Below are 22562 nucleotides of genomic sequence, written 5' to 3'. Positions count from 1 at the left end.
CTTGCAGTAGAAACACAACACATTCTTCTAGAAATCTGCATCTTTGCCCTTTTTCATTTCTTGCACCAACTGCCTCATTTGCTGCATCTCCACAGACTCTGACCACGCAGCATCATCTTCAAGCCTTCGCTCTTCAAATAAACCATAAAAGAACACTTCACTCACAACAAACCTCCTTGTCTTCAAAACCTGTGGCATTGCAACATTTAGCATCCAATTCATCGATACCAGTGAAGGCCAAGTTCCAACATTTTGACCTTTATGCACACAAAAATCCAGATCCTTTCCAACAGCAGTGTCCACAAGCACCTCCAACTCTTGTAAAATAGGCATCTCTTCACAACCATACAACTCAACTGGTTCAGAATCCTTGTCATCCATGGACTTTGTCTTTAGCATTTCAGCAATATGCAAAGAAGCCTTAGTTACATTCTCAGCCATATTTGCATCCATGTCTATCTCTCGCTCCTGTTCATCAAGGCTAGCAACTTCCCACATATCATCCTCAAGCACAATACTCACATCACAAGGCTCTTCATCAGCCCAATCTAAATGCATATCTTCTTGAGTGTTGCCAACCCCCCTAGTATCATCATCCAAAGACTCCCCAGCACATAATGCATCAAAATGGAAAAACATCCACATCATTCATCGTAGGTACCATACCATCATCAAGCTATCCAAGAAAATTCATAACAATAGGATCTTCCTCCATGCTCTCCACATCCGCATTGCAAACCGTCTTCACTTCATCACAAGTCTCTACCCCATCCTCCTCCCTTGTAGAATCTGGCAAAGAATCATCCTCAAAGCATTCTGTATCCAACTCCTCTACCTTCTTACCATCAGCCAATCCCAAGGCTCTTTGCTTCCATGTGCATGCATGTCATTTAGATCCGAATGCAAATGATCTTCAATAGAACATTCCAAATCACTATCATGCACAGCCATGACGTTCCAATCCAAAGAAGAATCCATTGGCAACTCCTCATCTGCAAAAGTCTCAAACCTTGACCTAGATTCCTCATGCTGCTTTTCAACATGCACATCCTTAGTTTCAATCGCAACATCAATAGGGAAAACCTTAGCTACATCCACATCATTCATCAAACACAAATCTTCACTTTGTTCCTTCACCTGCTTTTCATCCACCTTCACATGCTTTAAAAACTTTGGAAAAAAATCAGAAGGCACATAGAACATCCCCCTTTGCACCTGCATAGGTCTTTGAGGCTCCTGTCTAATCAAACTTTGCATAGGACTCTTATCCACCTCAACCAAATTTACATACATATCCCTTGTAGACACAACACCTTCATGCGGATAAATACCCATCTCCATCTGCTTCAAAATCTTGCCTTCCTTTTCCCTAGCAACCCTAACTACATCATCAAATGACTTGGGATTCTTCAACTCAACCCTAACCTTAAAACGGGGTAGAAAACCATCAATAAACAAGCTCTTCTTCAGAAACATAGGAGGAACTTCCTGCTTTAATGTCATACACCACTTACCCCATAGACATGTAAATACCTTCACAAAATCATCCAGTGATTGCCCATGGACCTGCTTCAAGATGCTCAACTCCTACCAAAGCACACTAGGCTCCTCCGGTTGTTGAAAATTCTCCAAAAGGCCTTCTTTCAACCTGTCTAAGGTCAAAATACCATGTAGCTCATATGCCGCATCCTGTGCTTCAAAATCTTTAAGCCAGCTTCGGGCATCTTCCTTCAAGAAAATCTTTACTAGCCTCAAAACCTGCTCTTCATCTGTAACATGATTGCTAATGCATGCCAACTCCATTTGCTCCAAAAAGTCAAACACATCCTCACCCTTCTTGCCATGAAATTTTGGATAAGACCACATCATGAAAACCTGTAACAATCCCTACCAAAAGAAGCGGTATGAGTCTCTCTCCTATGGGACATATACCCTTCTAGGCGAAGAAAAATACTAAAGCTCTCCTCAGTGGGGGCACCAAAAAGATGTGGAGTGGAAAAAAGAACACGGAAACAGGCCTCTATAGCTTCCCACTCCCCCAACCTTGGAATCACTAGCACAAAACAGGGGCACCATAGTCAAAGCAAACACCCAGCAAACATATACACTTCCACTGTGTGCATGACGAGGTAATTGAAGGCTGGCACAAAGTGCGCTGTGAGAGTGTAAACCCATGGACTACACCACCAAACATGTCAATCACACCTTCTCCTGCAAATCAACACACACAGGATACCAACAACAACCATAGCTAGATACATCACCAGTATCATTCATCCTTGAATTCTCAGTCGACACTTCATACAAGCTTCTTCCGACACAGAAGCTTTTCCTCACACAACCATCTCACATACACGACACCTTCACATCAACACACAAGATGTATACTCACAAGGCTATCCCTGCTCGCTACTACGAGATGCACCCAAACAAGAAAAAAACTCTCTGGCATCACCAAACACCAGCCACCGAGAACTGGCGGCAAAACAAACAAAAAGAACCCATCTCTATCATCGCTTGCTAGCTGCACACCTCTGTCTCCACACCTCTAGTCGACGCCACCCCTTGTTCTCTCTGCTTGCTGCAATCGACCCTCGTCTTCCCTACTGCAGCTACGGCAGCTGTACAAGGTGACACCCCCAGAAACTCTCCTCTCCTGCAGCCCACAGTCGGCCCTTCTTCTCTCTCCTTTGCTGCACTCTGCAGCTCCCCCAGAAACTCTCCTCTCCTACAGCCCACAGTCGGCCCTTCTTCTCTCTCCTTTGCTGCACTCTACAGCTCCCCCCACCTCACACCATTGTCAACGCACGTGCTCTTTACTGTCGGCGCCAACCTCCTCTTTCCTAAACTCTCGGACATGGGATCACACCCAACCACTACTGCCACCAGAGGCGGCTCCCCAGCAAGTCGCCAGCCCCTCTTTGTCCTTGCAAATCCTCTGTCCCTTTTTTTGTTTTTGCCCACACTGAGCTGGCCTTTTTCTCTTTTCGCCTGCAGCAGTCGACGTGTTCTAGAAGAACCCGCCACCTGGCCCAGATTGGTATCTTTCCTTTTCATCGAATTCTCCCTATGCCACCTTCCTCCTGACACGCACACGTCCATCATCACCTTTCTTTTATGCTTCCTTTTTAATCTTGGATATTCTTCATCCCTCATACACATATCATATTGGCCCCCCAACAATTAGTTGCCCCCATGCTTCCATGCACACTTTTGAATACAACCTCTACTAGTGACTATTTACTTTTGGGGCATGCACATATACAGAGCAACCGAATGACTGATACCATCTCCAGCAGACCACGCTCCGGACAAGCCTGTACTAGCCTACTACCAAGCCATCCACTCTGTACATCTATCAGGGCATTCAGGGCAAAGCTTTTTTACATGCCATGCATCCCATATGTACACAAGCCCAAAACACCTTTCAAAATTTTACCTATCACTTGGCTTAGATAAAGGTTCTTTTTCTCGATGACTATTTTCATATTCCTTCCCAATTCCTCAATTGAATTATATTCAATATTCCTCTTTTGAATAAAAGAACTCATGGGATTTACAAAAATCAATTCTACCCATATTTCCACTTTTGATTAATAATCATAAATTGAATTATACTAAAAATCCATTTGGTTTCATGGATCTCAAATACCATGGGAATTCCTCTTTTTGCATTTAATTATTTGCATTCCAATGTCATGGGAATTCCTCTTTTATCATTTACTTCATCTATTGCCATGACAAAATTGAGTCTCATTTTAGGGATCCATCAGTCCAACCTAACCCCATCCAGTCCCATGGGTTAGCCAACCGCCCAACCATTGTAGGGATGGGATCCAATTAGGAATTTGGTTAGGTTTTGTCACGAGTACCAGGGAAAACAGTTCCCAGGCCCCCTAGCTGGATATTCATGCAAACCTAAAACTAGTCACACCACTTACACACCCAAAATGAAATTGCCTTTCTCACAGATTCAACTCTCTTTAAAACAATCATTTAATGAAACCATAGTGTCACTGATCATAATTCTCCAAAATATCCAGTTGAATCCTAATTTCCAATCATTCCTTCATCGGTGTACCTATGGCATCATTGGCAACCAGAATGCTCACCATCTCTCATTAGGAATTTTTTGGACCCAAAAAGGGCCTCCTAAGGATTCCTAATTTTAAGGGATTAGAGCTTAAAAAGCTAGGCTTAAGGGAGACAAAGGCTATGATGACCCCTATTTTTTACCTTGCCACATCAGCAGCCATACCCCCCTAGTTTCACTTTTTAAAGGGAATATTCTCATACTCTCTCTCTCTTACTTTTTGACTTTTCTCCTACTTTCTCTCTTACTTTTTGAATTTTTTATCTTCACTATCTACAAATTGAATCTTTCTTGTCAGTTTGAAATCTCCTTTCTCATTAACTCCCACCATATCTCCCTTCCACATCAGCAAAACGTTCTCGTATTTAGGTGGACCCCAAAAAGTGAAAATTTTTTATTTTTTATTTTTTTACATTTTGAGGTAGAAAAAACACCACCCAACCAATATGTATGATGAAAATAAAATTTTTTCTCCAAAAAACTTGTAATTTCAAGGGTCACATCAGAAGCTTATCAGGAGCCAGTACATCCATAACTAACTATCAGGTCCCCACAACCCCATAAACATAACTAACTGTGTCAAGAACCACTACATCCATGAGATCTTGAGATTGTGGGGACCCCAAAATTTTTATTTTTATTTTTTCTCATAAATGTAATTTATTGATGAAAAACTCCATGCTAATATGTTTGTATATCAAAAATATCATTTTCTACTTAGAAAAACGGATTTGTGTTAAATCTGCAACAGCAAAGTTTTAACAGTCTCTCTCTCACTCCCTCTCTCTCTCTCTCTCTCTCTCTCTCTCTCTCTCTCTCTCTCTCTCCCCCTATGAGGATCTCTCTGCTTTAGCTTCTTCCTTTGCTTAGCTATGGAGCCTTTGCAAGCTGTGTGTGTAGCCCCTTCTAGGTTTTTTTTTCCTTAAAAAAAAACTATTAATAGTTCCTTCTCTCACTTCATTTTCATTTCACTTTTTTAGAGAGCTTGAGCTCAAGATCTACGTAGACACCCATGTAAGGACACATTCCTACATTGCGTAGCACCATAGGTGGAAAGACCCTACTACCACGACAGGGTCCCCTACCTACCCGGGAGGAACTTGATACACACGTACCACCGGAACAAGAGGAGGAGGATTCAGACTATGAGAGAGACCAAGAGGAGGTTATTGCAAGTGCGCACAAGTGTAGAAAGGTCAAGATCTTTAAGCCAAGGAAGTCCCAACCTCGCCAATGCACTAGCACAACACAGAGAGCTCCAAGGAGAAGGATGCGCCAATGGCATAGGGCTCTACAAGAAATCAAGTTTTATCATAGGAACACTGAGTTACTGATAAGAAGAGCCCCTTTCGCTTGCACAGTGAAGGAGATTCTCCAACGATATAGAACAGAGTTCCATGTGTAGGGGATTGCCCTTGAAGCATTGCAAGAAGCCACCGAGGCTTACCTTCTTAGGCTTTTTGAAGACACCAACCTCCTTGCAATACATGCAAAGAGGATTACCATATCTGCCAAGGACATGCAACTAGCTCTGGGCATTCGAGGCGAGTGAGACACGATCTAGAGATCTTAGATGTTAACCTTTTTTTTGAAGCAACTCTTTTGTTTCAAACCCCTTTTTTTGAAGCTACTCTTTTGTTTCAAACCCCCCTTTGTAACAAGCTAATCTGGCTTTCATTTTTGTAACCTTCTGATAATTAAAATTTTAAGTTTCTCTTACAATGTCTTGGTGTCATCATGTTTGTTTAACATGGAGTGTCTATCATGTGCCAGTTTGTCACCCAAGGCATCAGAAATACTCCTGGAGGACTGAGGAAGCTGTGCTAGAACAATGCGAATTTGGCCTCTGCAAACGGCAATGTAGGCTCAAAATTTGCACTGTTCTGGCACTTCTTCCCTAGCCACTCAGGATTATTTCAGATGCATTTATAATGAAGTTGAGCACACTAATTGTGAGAATTAGTAGTTTATAAGATAAAAGCACCTTTAATCATGTGTAAAAATATAGTGTTTATCATCCAATGCATCAAAATTGCTCCTGGAGGACTGGGGAAGCTATGCCAAAACAGTGCGAATTTAGGCTCTACAATGGCGGTGCAGGCTCAAAATTCGCACTATTCTGGCACTGCTCCCCCAGTCACTCAGGATCATTTCTGATGCATTTATAATGAAGTTGAGTACACTAATTGTGAGAAACAATAGTTTATAAGATAAAAACAGCTTTAATCATGTATAAAATTACATTGTTTATATCATCCAATGCATCAGAATTGCTCGTGGAGGATTGGGGAAGCTATGCCAGAAAAGTGCAAATTTAGACTCTACAACGGCGGTGTAGGCTCAAAATTTACACTATTCTGGCACTGCTCCCCCAGCCACTCAAGATCATTTCTGATGCATTTATAATGAAGTTGAGTACATTAATTATAAAAATAGTAATTTACAAAATAAAAATACCTTTAATCATGTATAAAAATACATTATTTGTCATCCAATGCATCAGAATTGCTCCTAGAGGGCTGGGGAAGCTATGCCAGACATTGCGAATTTGGGCTCTGCAGCAACGGTGCAGGCTCAAAATTCGCACTGTTCTGGCACTGCTCCCCCAGCCACTCAGAATCATTTTTGATGCATTTATAATCAAGTTGATACATTGATTATGAGAAACAGTAATTTACAAGATAAAAATACCTTTAATCATATGTAAAAATACATTATTTGTCATCCAATGCATCAAAATTGCTCTTGAAGGGCTGGGGAAGCTGTGCCAAAATAGTGCGAATTTGGGCTCTACAACAGCGGTGCAGGCTCAAAATTCGCATTGTTCTGGCACTGCTCCCCTAGGCTCCCTGGGTCATTTCTGATGCATTCACACAAAAACATTGATGGTACAAACTAGAAAAAACAATGATATACTTGATGAAAATAAGTTTGCAAAAATTGTATTGTATTTATAATAAGAAGTGATACATCATCTTTACAAAAGCTTTCTTACAATATTGACCTTCATTCTCTTGTTATTGGGCAGAGTGTGCTCAAGGAGTGATTGGGCTATTTCTTGAGGATCCTCTATGCCTATGCTTTTGGCTATACCTATACGAGCAAGAAGCTTTTCCCTAAATCTAGAACCAAAAACATCGAAGGCAAGGGATTTTTTAATCAGAACTATACATTTGGTGCTCTGTGCCATAGAGGCTACAGAGAGCACCTTAGAGCAAAAAGAAGAGAGTGAAGGCAAATTGAGGGGTGTAGTCCCTATGGATAATGGGGATGCCATCCACAGGAAGTCGACCAAGATAGTGCGCCAACGTAGCATCATGTCCATGGACCTTGGCCTGGTCTCTGCCACCCCCGCCTCTCGCAGCAAATGCGTCAATTTCAACCACCCTCTGCAATCAAAGGAAAAATCAAAATATTTTCCTATACATAATTACAAATGTTTCTAGGTTGTAAAAGGTCGATTATTACCTCTTGCTCAATGTCTTCTTTTGCCAATGTGCTAGTGGAGGTGTAGAGGTCAATCAAGGACTTAGCCTCATCCTTTTTTGGTGCTTTGGTCTCCTCCATCACTCCAGCAGCAAGGATATCCTTTTAGCCTCTAGCTTGTCTTGTAAGGTTGTGAATTCCTCCTCTGGAACTAGGGCTTGCTCTGTGGTCTCAACCATAGTTTCCTTGACCAAAGCAACTGTCTTTGCGATAGATTCTCCAAGGGGTAATATAGCACTATCTAGGTGAGGACCGAGGTTGGACGTATCAAGGTCCACCTCACATCGCGTGCATATAATGCCCAAGCATTCATCCATTCTCAAGCTAGCTACCTTTTCAAGGTCATGAAGAAATAAGTATTCTTCACCTTCCACCACAATGGTGCTCAAGAGATTGATCTCAAGCTCTAGCAGCACCTTGCTCTCTTTGTGTGGGGAATATGGCCCCGCATCTTCTACTACAATGGGCTGTTCAGCTGTTGCAGATTGTGCACCCTCTGGAAAGTGTTGTAATGCAAGCTGCTCTTCTACACCAGCACTCGTTCCTACTGCCTTCACTTCCTTGTCATCCCTCAAATACCTTGCCAACTACAATGCAGGCATCTCTACCTCCTCATCTGAATTCTCATCGCTGATGAGAAACGCAAAAGTGGCAAGCCATGAGAGGAACCTAGTTCCTAAATTTCCCTTCCCCAACCTCTTCACCTCCTGATTATTGAAGGTATAGTAAGCTCCTACGAGGATGCAGATGTCGATGAAGCATTGAAGGCGCTGGATGTAGGGGCGGGCATATTGTTGAATGTACTTAAGTAGCTCAACAGGCACCCATCAATCATTGGGGCAATGGGGAAAGGAGATGGAGTGGGGAGCCAAGTATTGCTCCATGTATGCAATCTGCGTCTCATAATGTTGGGCCAGCGGCTTTTCAAAGTCGACTTCATGAGAGAACATGACAAAGAGCTCGCTCTTGCCCGCCCATGGGGTGGTGGGGAGGAACTCACAGAAGTTGTCAAAGTGGGTAGTAGTAGCCATGTGAATGCAAAGAGATAGTGTGAGCTCGTGCTTGGTTTCTATCGCGTGAAAATGAGAAAGAAGGCACCTTTGGCTATTTATAGTTAAAATTTAAAGTTTGGCCTTTTCACACTAGACCGCTTGACAAAAAAATTACAGTTTGCAAAAATATTAAGATTTCAATTAAATAAAGATTGGTTAAAAAAAAGCCTGCTGCAAAATTACAAGCATGACATCTAATCTAAAATTGTTATAATGTCTTCATTTTTGCCCCTCTTGTGACATTTACTTCATGTTGATCTCCATATCCTTGTTGACTTGAAAGCTTGTCATTGCCTTCACCTCAATCCTGAAACTCTTGCCCCTCACGTGCATCAAAACAAAGGCTATTTTCACATATACTCAGTTCATCTTCAATCTCTTCCACATGCCTACTATGTGTTGGTAGGGCTATGCACCTTGCTACTAAAAATTTAGCCCTACCAACATGTAAAGGTCAAAACCAATTTAGCCCTACTGACCTAGATGCCTTTGAAAACTTGAGTGATGTCTTGATACCACTTACCATGTTAAACTTTAAGCATAAGATGGTCCAAGCATCAGGTTTAGGCCATTCGGGATTGTTAAGAGGGGGGTTGGGGATCTCTTCTAGCTTGCCAAATAAACCTTGTATTTTATCTACAAAATACGAGTGAGAAAAGAAAAAGATATTGTTTTTTACAAGATCACTTGGGCTTTAAGATACAAACATTGCCTCTCCAATGGATGCGTGCATAGCATAGAAAATTCTAGTGAGGCTTTGGAGTGGTTGTTCCTCAACATAATTAGAGGGGAAAATATCTGCAAAGACATAAGAAAATGGAGAATCATAAGAAAATTTGAAACAAAAAATCCAATATTAGCATGTTGTTAAAGCTGTGTTTATGTTACACTGACAATTTGAAGGAAATCTTGGTCGTTGGCCTTGAATGTACAGGTCTCCAAGGGTATACACATGTTGCACTATGGAAACTTGTCCTTTCTTTTCTTAGTATGCTTGAGCCTTGTAGCTGCCCCTTCTAATGATGTAGCATATTCCCCAGTTGACGCACTCGTCGATGTGGTTCCTTAGAGCTTGGCTGCATGTAGACCCAAGCCCCAACCCTGAATCTTGTTGGAGCCCAAACTCCATTCTCATCTCTTGTGTTATGCAGCACAAGCTCTTCCACCTTCTCCCTAGGTCTTCTCACATTACTAGAAGGAGGCCATGGTGGTAAGAAAAGAGAAGAATGGAATAGAAAATCTTGTTTTACAATAGAGGAGTGGAGAGGAGAGAAAGTTCAGGGTTTTCAGTGCAGCAATGGAAAGCTTAAAAGAGGGTTAGAGTTTGAGAATAGGCTTCCTGAACCTAGAGTAGACTAAAGAGGGATAGAGTTTCTGCAGCAATGGAGAGGGAGGGAGCTTGAGAGAGAGAGAGAGAGAGAGAGAGAGGGAGGGAGATTGAGAAGGAGGGAGCTTGAGAAGAAGGGAGAGCTTGAGAGGGATGGAGTTTCTATAGGAATGGAGATCTTAGAAAAGGAAGAAAGAGGAAGAGGGAGCTTGAGACTGAGGGAGCTTGACAAGGAGGGAGAGCTTGAGAGGTATGGAGTTTTTGCATCAATAGAGAGCTTAGAAGAGAAAGAAAGAGGTTCAAAATGAGCTTTCCAAATCTAGAGTATGTTGGGGGAAAGTTTGAGAGGGAAAACACACTTTTGGGAAAATTTTGAAAATTTTCAATTTTTAGGGTTTTTAATCTGCACGATTCTAGGTGGGGGGACCTCTAAGTTTGGGCCCAAGAGGTAGGGGGACAAGAGTAGTAATTAGGTCCCATTAGCAAACCAAAGCCTAGGCCCCCTAGGATCAAAGAAGTCAAAAATGTGCACCCAGCCCTCTTCCTATTGGTCCATTCCTAATCAAAAGTTAATCCAAGAGGCCTTCTTTGGGTCCAAAAAATTCCTAATGTCCAGGGGCCTTTTTGATAGCTCCTAGCTCATAGTACTTGGAAATATATTCACTTATAAAAATCAAAATGGAATCTCCATTGAAGATCAGCAAGATCAACCAACAGATCGATATAAAAGAGCCATAGACTCATCCGTTTTGAGGACCAGAGCAAGGTAAATCAACCAGATCCATGCCCATATTCAGAAAACAACTCTTACTCCTTGTTCCAATATCTTCCCCGATGCATGTGTGGGTATCTTCGGCAACCCAAAGCCTGAGCATCGTACGGTCAACACCCTCTAGGATCCTTTGCAGGTCACCTAGTGCTTCACTCATAGGCCGCTTCCTTGGTCCCTCATCCACCATACCGGAAGCTCACCATTTAAATCAAACCAAGGCTGGTTAAGACCTCGGCCGACCTTGCTACGCAAGATGTCCTCCGTTGACTTTTTGTCAGCTATTGCAACTTTATAAGTTACGTCTCCACGACCTCATTCACAAGATGGTCAAAATGCTTCCCTAGCATTTTTGACATAAAACAGTCATTTAAAAGCAAGTCATAAATATAGATTCTATAACGAACTCTCATCTTTCCACATTGTTCCACATCAATCCACATTATTTATCTTCGGCGACCCAAAGCCTGAGCACCGTATGGTCAACACCCTCTACGATCCTTTGCAGGTCACCTAGCGCTTCACTCATAGGCCGCTTCCTTGGTCCCTCATCCACCATACCGGAAGCTCACATCGAGGCTGGTCAAGACCTCGGCCAACAACCTTGCTACGCGAGAAGTCCTCCGTTGACTCTCCGTCTCAGCTATTGCAACTTTATCAGTTAGGTCTCCACGACCTCATTCATAAGATGGTCAAAATGCTTCCCCAACATTTTGGACATAAAACAGTCATTTAAAAACAGGTCATAAATACAGATTCTATAACGAACTCTCGTCTTTTCACATTGTCCACATTATTCCACATCAATCCACATTATTTAATCCACATCCATTTCATATGTATTCCCATTCTCATCCAATCACATCATTTTCCATCTCATCACATCTTTCCTCATTTATCCTCTCATCAGAATCTCATCCACTTGCATCTACCCATATCCACATCTCATCACATCACATTCATTCACATCTCATCCACTCATATCTACTCCGATCCACATCACATCACATCACATCCATTTCACCTCACATCTCATTCATTCACATCTATCTCGATTCACATCTCATCCATTCACATCACATCTCATTCATTCACATCTATCCTATTTCATATCACATCACATCACATTCATTCACATCACATACCATCCATTCACATCTATCCCAATTTACATGACACCTCATCACATCCATTTCACATCACATCTCATTCATTCACATCTATCCTGTTTCACATCACATCACATCACATTCATTCACATCACATATCATCCATTCACATCTATCCCAATTTACATGACACCTCATCACATCCATTTCACATCACATCTCATTCACATCCCGATTCACATCACATCACATCTCATCCATTCACATCCCATATCATTCATTCACATCCCGATTCACATGACATCACATCTCATTTATTCACATCCTGATTCATATCACATCTCATTCACTCACATCTATCCATTTCACATCACATCACCTCCATCCATTCACATCCCATATCATTCATTCACATCCTGATTCACATGACATCACATCTCATTCATTCACATACCAATTCACATCACATCTCATTCACTCACATCTATCCATTTCACATCACATCACCTCCATCCATTCACATCCATCACATCACATTCATTCATATCCATCACATTCATTCTCATCACCATCCCATCACATACATTCTATCCACATTACATCACATCACATCTATCCACATCATATCTCATTCATCCCATCCACATTATATCACATCCACATCATGTCTCATTCATACACATCTCATCTAATTCATCCACATCCATCTAATTGTTCACATGTACATCTATCCATACATTCATATCTATCACTTCACATCCACATATATTCATGTCGCATCACATCTCTTTACATCACATCACATCCTTTTACATACACATCCATTCTTTCACATACACATCCACATCCATTCTTTCACATACATCCACATCCATTTTCATCACATACACATCCACATCCATTTACTTCCCAGCTCACCCTTTCACATATCCTCTCTTCTCATTCTCATCTCATCATTCACATCCACATCTATTTACTTCACATCTCATCCGCATTCATTTTCATTACACCACATCCTATCACATCTCATTTACATCTTATCACGTCCATTCCACATCCTATTCCCATTTAGTAGCTTTTTCTACTTTAATACCTAATTTCTAATGCATATTAGAAAACCCTTTTTGAACTTCTGTTTTAGGAGAATTCATCTTAAATAAAAGGGATAAATTTACATCCAAAAATATCTCAAAACTGTATTATCTCTCTCTATAATATTTTCTCTCTCTAGGCCAAAAACAAAGGAAAATAATGTTTTCTTGCATTCTAAAATAGGGGATGATTGCAGAGACTAAAGGGGAGGTTCTTACACCTTTACATCTCAAAAGCTGGAGGGAGGAATCTTACACCTTGGACAAACCAATGGGTAACTATTTGTATCAAGGGTTGGGTTTGTTCTGCCACTCTCTACCTCAAGCTTAACAGTTTTGTTGCATAAGCTTCCACATCCATGTCCTCTTGTCAAAGCTCTCTCATTTGATCATAGGGTTGAGTTGCAGACTTTATCTTGCAAAATCTCTCTAGGAAGGTAATCATGACTTCTTCATAGGGCTCAAAATGGTTGTCTTGGTATCTTGACACCCACTATGTGGCTTTGTCCTTGAAGGTATTCATGAAGTCATCTCTACGGATTTCACTCAACTTTTGTAAGGTTCCTCCTTCTAAAATAGGAGAAACACTTAAGATAGTCCACTAAGTCTTAACTTGGAGAAAATGTCCTATTTATCGACACCTTGACCATGTAGAGATTCAAGGATACGATTCATAGGTAAGACCTAGTCCTATCCCACAGGGGAAGCGTGATCTTCTAAAAGTCAAATCACCCATAGGGTAATTTATCATAAATTGGGCAACCACTAGACTTGATTTCTAGAAGTAACGCTTTTTTCCTCATCCATGCAAGGCACAGCTGCTGACCTAGTCTTCTAGAGTAGAGTTGCCTAAGAACCTAATTATCTAGTGTAGGGCTTTCACTTAGTCTGTTGGAAAGCTACCCGACTAATCGGGTCTACCCGTCCGTAGGATGGTGCCATCGGGGCATTCCATCCTCCCACTTTCCACCCTACTCATGCGTCAATTTGTTTTCTAATTAATCCTACCACACTGTTTGACATAAATAAACATGTTCCTTAATTACGGCCCTTTTCACAAGGTTTGTTAAAACAGTCTTTTTACACGATACAATCATGCCAAAGACAAGATATATATATAAAAGGTTGATACATGACTCAATTCCATACAAGCCAAACTGGCTCTCTTATTCTTTTCCTTTATACCGTCGATGATCTAGAATTCGGCCTTCCAGCCTCTACATGCTCGGCAAAACCCTACGGGACCATACACCTCATCGTCCCCTCAGAGGGATGTCTGCGCACTAGGGTGGGCTAATTCACCGCACTAGCCTGGGCCCTCAGAACTAGGCAGCATCACAATTACTCGCCTCAATCGGTGAACCTCATTCTCCCAATGGTATGAGGGATACCATGGGCCAACTCTGAGCCTTACTAACGTCTCCGCCGCCGTCCGGCTATACAAGCACAAGAATGGGACAACGTCAAGGCAGGGAGAGTTGTACCTGTATCTTAATTTAACCAAGATAACAATCCATTTACTTACTAAACCATAGGACTAGAATCCATGTTACCTTCTCTTAAGAAAATAATCCTTTTAGCATTTCAACTCGAGATTTCAGATAAGACATTCTTAATTAAGGCATATGCTAAAGAATACAAACTTTACATAGTAAATCAATCAAATAGATCACTATTAACAATTAATAGAGAAACTGGGGCCATACCTCAACCCCTAAGAATGATATATAATTGAAAAAAAAATATGTATATACCTTATAGAAATTTGTCGTTTATCGTTGCCTTTGCTCGTTAACAAGAGCTTTAGAACTTGACATATGAGAATAGAGTCTTCTAATACCTTGTCTTTTGATTGAAATCATCCAATAATCTCCAAGATTTATCTCCTCTTACTCATACTGTGACTCTTCTCTCTTTCTAAGGTCTATGGCAAAATAGCCTTCTTCTCTTACAGGGCTACGGGATACTATTCTTTCTCTAAAAGAAAAGCTATGGAGTTTTGGTCTCTTCCTCCGAAAGACCATAGCAATCTAAGCTTCTTTTCTAAGATATTAGATAAGAATGAAGGGATATATACATCTCAAACTCTAGGATTACCTTGAGGCTACTTGCTGCCTTCTCACAGTTTTCTTTGTGTAGAGACCCTGACAGAAATAGCAAATTGTTTCGACCATAACTCTCTGATAAAAACTCAAAATATGGTCATATAACCAGTCAAAAGAACCAAAAGGCATCTGCTCTACATGCCAACCGCGGGTAGAATAGGCAAAAACGTCTGTACATAGCCACAAACGCGTCATCTTTAGAAACGCATTGTTTTTCTACATTTTTAGTATGCATGGACTCTAAATATGTAAAAGTACTCTAAATATGACCTCCTATTACCTAAATTCAAATTTCTATTTTTGGAGATACTTATCTCTTAATAGAACTATTCTTATCTTCTTATTTTTTTTAGGATTTTTGAAGCTAATATTTTTATTCTAACACTTTCCTAATATTTCTAGCCTTATTGTCTCACTCTTCTCTAAGTGTACTCTCTTTCCTTATTGAAATCTATATTAAAAGAGACACATACATACGTGGCTTGGGAGGGACCTTACAATCTCCCCCACTTAAAAGATTTGAGATGTCCTCATCTCGCGAGCTGGGGTAGTATCTAAGTAAATCCTCCTGTCTCTTTCAAAGTGGTGTCTCCACTAGGTAGAAATCTTCTTTTATCTAAACATTGTTCTGAGTCCCTTATTTCATGTGTTTGGCTTATTTTGTTGTGCCTCCAAAATGTCTATTATTCTAAAGTTAATTGGCCTTATTATCCTAAGTTCATGCATCCATATACCTCTCATATTATATGAACCTTTGAATTTCTTATTCTATACCCCCATGTAATATGGTACTTAACAAATTATCATGGAAAAACATAAGGGAATCAATTCTTTATGCAATCTAACTTATGATAGCAATTTCATAATCTTAGTATCGTCTTGTAGAATATCTCTATTCATCATGCACATTACTTCACATGAATCTTGCACCAATCCTCTTCTATTTACTCATAGAAATACTTGTTGAATTCGGTTATCTTTAACCCTGCTATCTCTATTTCTTGACCTAATTTTTGCTCTAGCTCATGATTCCTTGTAGCCAAGGGTGGGCTTGACGTTTCTCTTGAATTAGGAGACCTCTTCTTATGGAAGGACTCATGTCCTTCTCGACACTTTCTATATAAAAACTTTATCATAGTCTGTGGCTATAATTATGGCTTCTGAAATAGAGGATGGTTTCACATTCTTGATGAGGTTATTCAAAGGTAGATTAAGCTTCCAAATGAATCGATGGAGAAGAGTTACCTCATCCATCTCTGGAGTAAATCGGAGAAGTTTAACAAAAGATTGGTGGTATTCTTTTAGGGTCTTCCTTTCTTGGGTTAGCTCCAAAAATTCATTCATTTTATCCTCTTGAAATCCTAGAGGAAAAAACCTTTCACGAAGGTGTACTTTCATGGCATCTCATAACTGATTCTAGCTCGAGTGGTTAGATTGACAACAATGCTTCTAACTTTCTAGCTCCAATGGTTAGATTGACAGTTACAATGCTTCCAACTAATTTGGCATTTCTTACAATTTTTAGACGCGAGCAAGGGTGAGCTTGCTTCTTTCATTGTATCCATTAAAAGTTCAAAACTATCAAATACTTATCATAGCACCACATTTGAAGGCAGTCAGGATTAATACATCTGAGATCTTCATTTTTTTGAGAATTACACATCTACTGGTGCCTTGGGATTGACACATCCAAAGATGATCAGGATTAACACATCTGAGATGATTAGTTTTCTGAAAATTACACATTTAGTATCTTGGGATTAACACATCTAATAGCATGATCCTCTGGGAATTACATATCTGAAGTTAGACCCATGTTTGTCTGAGATGGGTTCAAGATCTTGGATGATCGTCCTAGTGTAAAGCATCCAATGGATGGCATTCACATGTCAACTATTCAAATCTTAATGGAGTTATAATCTCAATAATTTATAATATACAAATTAATGAGATATATCCTAAAAATTTCTCTAAACAAAGTTTCGGTCTATCCTTCTAGTCATTCAGTCTCTCACTAGTTTCTTTATTTGATCACCCTATGTTTTCCTTACAAAAGGTTTTCTCCCCAATCTTATTTCTCAAATTTATTGTACACATATCTTGCTTGTGCACCCCCAAGATACAAGAACAATTTCATAGGATGATTGTCTTAAGATATGAGGATATTCAAACCACTTCTATGGCTAGTAGAGATGATTGATTCGTCCTCATATGATAAACAATCACTTGTTTTAATCCCTTGATAATTAACCTTTGAAAAACAAATCCTAGGAACTAAGATCGGCTCTGATACCACTTGTAAGGTTCCTCCTTCTAAAATAGAAGAAACACTTAAGATAGTCCACTAAGTCTTAACTTGGAGAAAATTTCCTATTTATTATCGACACCTTGACCATGTAAAGATTCAAGGATACGATTCATAGGTAGGACCTAGTCCTATCCCACAGGGGAAGCGTGATCTTCTAAATTTCAAATCACCCATAGAGTAATTTATCATAAATTGGGTAACCATTAGACTTGATTTCTAGAAGCAACGCTTTTTTCCTCATCCATGCAAGGCACAGCCCGCTAACCTAGTCTTCTAGAGTAGAGTTGCCCAAGAACCTAATTATTTAGCATAGGTCTATTGGAAAGCTACCCAACTAATCGGGTCCACCCGTCCGTAGGATGGTGCCATCGGGGCATTCCATCCTCCCACTTTCCACCCTACTCATGTGTCAATTTGTTTTCTAATTAATCCTACCATACTGTTTGACATAAATAAACATGTTCCTTAATTACGGCCCTTTTCACAAGGTTTGTTAAAACAGCCTTTTTACACAATACAATCATGCCAAAGACAAGATATATATATAAAAAGTTGATACATGAATCAATTCTATACAAGCCAAACCGGCTCTCTTATTCTTTTCCTTTATACCACCGATGATCTAAAATTCGGCCTTCCAGCCTCTACATGCTAGGCAAAACCCTATGGGACCATACACCTCATCGTCGGCCGCGCTGGCGAGGACTGAAGCCGGCCTGTCGCCCTCTCAGGCTCCATCGCTCGATCCTCCCGCCCCTCAGAGGGATGTCTGCGCACTAGGGTGGGCTAATTCACCGCACTAGCCTGGACCCTCAGAACTAAGCAGCATCACAATCACTCGCCTCAATCGGCGAACCTCATTCTCCCAATGGTATGAGGGATACCATGGGTCAACTCCGGGCCTTACTAACATCTTCGTTGTCTGGCTATACAAGCACAAGAACAGGGCAGCGTCATGACGGCAGGGAGAGTTGTACCTGTATCTTAATTTAACCAAGATAACAATCCATTTACTTACTAAACCATAGGACTAGAATCCATGTTACCTTCTTTTAATAAAACAATCCTTTTAGCATTTCAACTCGAGATTTTGGATAAGACATTCTTTATTAAGGCATATGCTAAAGAATACAAACTTTAAATATTAAATCAATCAAATAGATCACTATTAACAATTAATAGAGAAGCTGGGGCCATACCTCAACCCCTAAGAATGATATATAATTGAAAAATAAAATATGTATATACCTTATTTATCGTTGCCTTTGCTCGTTAACAAGAGCTTTAGAACTTGACATATGAGAATAGAGTCTTCTAATACCTTGTCTTTTGATTGAAATCATCCAATAATCTCCAAGCTTTATCTCCTCTTACTCATATTGTGACTCTTCTCTCTTTCTAAGGTCTATGGCGAAATAGCCTTCTTCTCTTACAGGGCTACAGGATACTATCCGAAAGACCATAGCAATCTAAGCTTCTTTTCTAAGATATTAGATAAGAATGAAGGAATATATACATCTCAAACTCTAGGATTACCTTGAGGCTACTTGCTGCCTTCTCACAGTTTTCTCTAGAGACCCTTACAGAAACAGCAAATTGTTTCGGCCATAACTCTCTGATAAAAACTCAGAATATGGTTGTATAACCAGTCAAAAGAATCGGAAGGCATCTGCTCTACAAGCCATCGCGGGGGTAGAATAGGCAAAAACGTCTGTATATAGCGACAAGCGTGCCATCTTTAGAAACGCATTATTTTTCTACATTTTTAGTATGCATGGACTCTAAATATTTAAAAGTACTCTAAATATGACCTCCTATCACCTAAATTCGAATTTCTATTTTTGAAGATACTTATCTCTTAATAGAACTATTCTTATCTTCTTATTTTTTTTTAGGATTTTTGGAGCTAATATTTTTATTCTAACACTTTCCTAACGTTTCTAGCCTTATTGTCTCACTCTTCTCTAAGTGCACTCTCTTTCCTTCTTGAAATCTATATTAAAAGAGACACATACATACGTGGCTTGGGAGGGACCTTAAAACTTTGGTTCTTCTAAATCTTGAGGTCTAGCCACCTTCCAGTATTGCTCAAACCTCCTCACATGTAGATCTGCATCTTCTCCTTTATCACCTGAGATCACTAGGAAGTTTTTGTCTAATGATGCCATGGATCCCTTGAACCGTTTCTAGGGGTTTCCTTGTGGTTGTTCTTCTTGGTTTGGTTACTCCACCCTTTCTAAATCTTTTAGACCCGAATTGTGCACTACTTCTCGCTCTTGGCACTCCTTTTCTTGGTCCAAGTTGTACTACCTAAGTTCTAATGCTACTTCTTACTCGTGCGGGTTGGCAGATATTTTGGCACTCCTTTTCTTGGTCCAAGTTGTACTACCTAAGTTCTAATGCTACTTCTTACTCGTGCAGGTTGGCAGATATTTTTGCACTGTCTTCTTGGTTATGATGGTGTGAGGTACTCCCTGCTATGCGAGCTTCCTAGAAGGTCTCTTGGTAGGACCTACTTTTCACCCTCTTTATATTCATGAGCACGTGTGAAACATGCTTGAATCTGGTTGGGTCTTGTGATGAAAGGCTCTTCATGTTGATTTTTTTGAAAAATTCCTTTGCCGAGGTTATACTATGGTTTTGCTTGAAGTGGATTTTCACTCTCCCTTGCTTACTGGGGTAGAATGCTACCTAGCAGAGCTTGTTCTTAGTAGAGGTTTTGTTCCCTAGCAAAGCTTTTGTTCCCCATCAGAGGTTTTGTTCCCTAGCAGGATCGCCAGGTATTTCTCACTATTTTCCATAATGGTGGAATGGCAAGACAACATTCTAGTGTAAAAGCCTAGATAGGCAATGCTATGGGAGACGAGTAGACTCCTGCTAGAAATTTTGGATTCAAAACACCAACCCTTACATGGTCATGAGCAACATTACAGACTTCGCTCAACTGGGCAAGCTCATGCAAAGTGTTTCTCAACTCATATTCAGCATCTCTCTCTCTCTCTCTCTCTCTCTCTCTCTCTCTCTCTCTCTCTCTCTCTCTCTCTCTCTCTCTCTCTCTCTCTTCTCTGTCTCTCTCTCTCTCTCTTACACAACATGTACCATTAAGAAGAAACATGACACACAAAGACATCCCAGAATAACATGTGACACCTATGAGAGAAACAATGCAAAGTGTTTCTCAACTCATATTCAGCATCTCTCTCTCTCTCTCTCTCTCTCTCTCTCTCTTACACAACATGTACCATTGAGCAGAAACATGACACACAAAGACATCCCAGAATAACATGTGACACCTATGAGAGAAACAATGGAAAGTGTGTTTTTTATTTCATTTAAGACGGATTACACAATCACACAAAACTGGTACCTAGCACAGATAAACACCTGCCAGATTCTATATGCTACAAGCTTCATGAAATAAACATGAACTAACAATGAAGGTTTTACAAAACTACACTTCATCATGCCAACAGTAAGTCGGCTCCTCACACTACTCTTAGCATTCCTCTACACCTCGCATCATCTGTTTTTGTAGTAGGTCACCCTTTTTAAATAGTTCCTTCTTGATCTTGGCAACGGCTCCACGATAGTTACAGTCCGCCATCTTCACACGTGCTACCAAGGTGGTTCTCACATCGTGTGTCATGGGTTCTGCTCCACCTACTGCCACCACTGGTCCTTCCGCTACTTCTACTACACTATCAAGCGCAACATGAATAGGAACAAAAAAAAAATTAGGTCTTTGAAGAAGGGTCCTTCTTTTCTTGTCAAGAATGGGACCCAACCCAAAAAAGCTGAAAATGAGATGAATGGGCCCATACATAATTGTCAGAAAAATGGGGACAGGAACCTTTGAACTAGTAGGTAGTATGAATGGTGAAAGGCTAAGGAAATTAATGAATGGATAATGCTAAAGCCTTATTATGGGATGAATGCCAAATCAAGAAAAGAAAAGCGTGTCTGGATCCAAAGAATGTTCAACAAATAGATTCAGAGTTAAGTCACGATCAAGATGTCCAAGTTGGACAAGATTTTAGAAAGTATAAAAACACAAAAGAACAAAATCCAAAATAGGCACTACCTATGTAAATATGATTGCAGTGTGCATAGAGAATGATGAGCTAGCTAGCAACAACGTAAAGGTGGCAGGATAATCGAGGTTTCCACCCCAAAAAATGGTACATGGATGGAAGGGGAAACATGTCAAATCACCATCGCCCCTCTCAATCTAGCAATTAATGACCTCGCATCTCAAGTAGTGGGAACTCATGGATAGATTTTTAAAAGAATTAGAAAAACTCATGGAGATATCAGGCAGTTATGGCCGTATACCAAGGGGGGGCATACACCACGACCACAGCTGGAAATCGTATCACTTTCTTTGTCTAAGGCCTAGTTTGTATGTCATTGTGCAAAAATTCTCCACTACACTATGCTTCCACCATTCTCTGTGTTAAACTCTACTGCCACCCTTACCTTCTGTCTCTCAACCCTAAGTATCTCACATCTTATAGGATGGTGGAATTAGATTATCTCTCGTCCACCCTGTGGTACAAGGAGGCAAACAAGCATGCCCACTGGCTAGATAAAATGGGATTAAAGCATTTCACAGAGCTAACCTGAGAGGGCAGGGTCAAGGAATTTAAGATTACCAGCATGGCAGATGAAGACAGAAAGAAGCAAAAACATTTTGTGGTGCAGATAATCAATCTTACACACAAACCATACTACTACATGTCCTAGAAAAAATTTCAGAATGGTGAAGGCAATCGAAGTGCGAACAATAGTGGCTTGGGCGGAGGTCCCATACCACAACTTGAAGGAACGAATTAGGAAGCTAACCCAACCCAACACAAAAACAAAGATTGGCCTATAATTCATGCCCCTATCTAACAAGAAGGCCTAAGCAGAAGCTAAAAAGGACAAGGAAGAAGGCCCCATAGCAGAGGCAACAGGAAAGCCCCAACAACAGGAAAGCCCCAACAACACGCGACGTCCCAGATAGGGCAAGAAGACTCAAGACCAGGCATAGTCTGGACTGGGGAAGAAATGAACCTTTAAATTTGGTGATAAAAAGATGGGCAACAAGAAGGGGAAAATTGCCAATGAGGGGGCCAGCGGGGTATGGAGATGGTAGGGTCAGGTCAAAGAGGTCTTGGCCGATATTGGCAAGTCGGTTTTATCACAAAGTCTAGAGTAGAAGACAAACCAGGAGGGTACCA

Source organism: Cibotium barometz, chromosome 7, assembly GCF_041138505.1.
Source record: "Cibotium barometz isolate CiBa-2024 chromosome 7, ASM4113850v1, whole genome shotgun sequence".
Lineage (NCBI taxonomy): Eukaryota > Viridiplantae > Streptophyta > Polypodiopsida > Cyatheales > Cibotiaceae > Cibotium > Cibotium barometz.
This window is presented reverse-complemented; position numbering follows the sequence as displayed.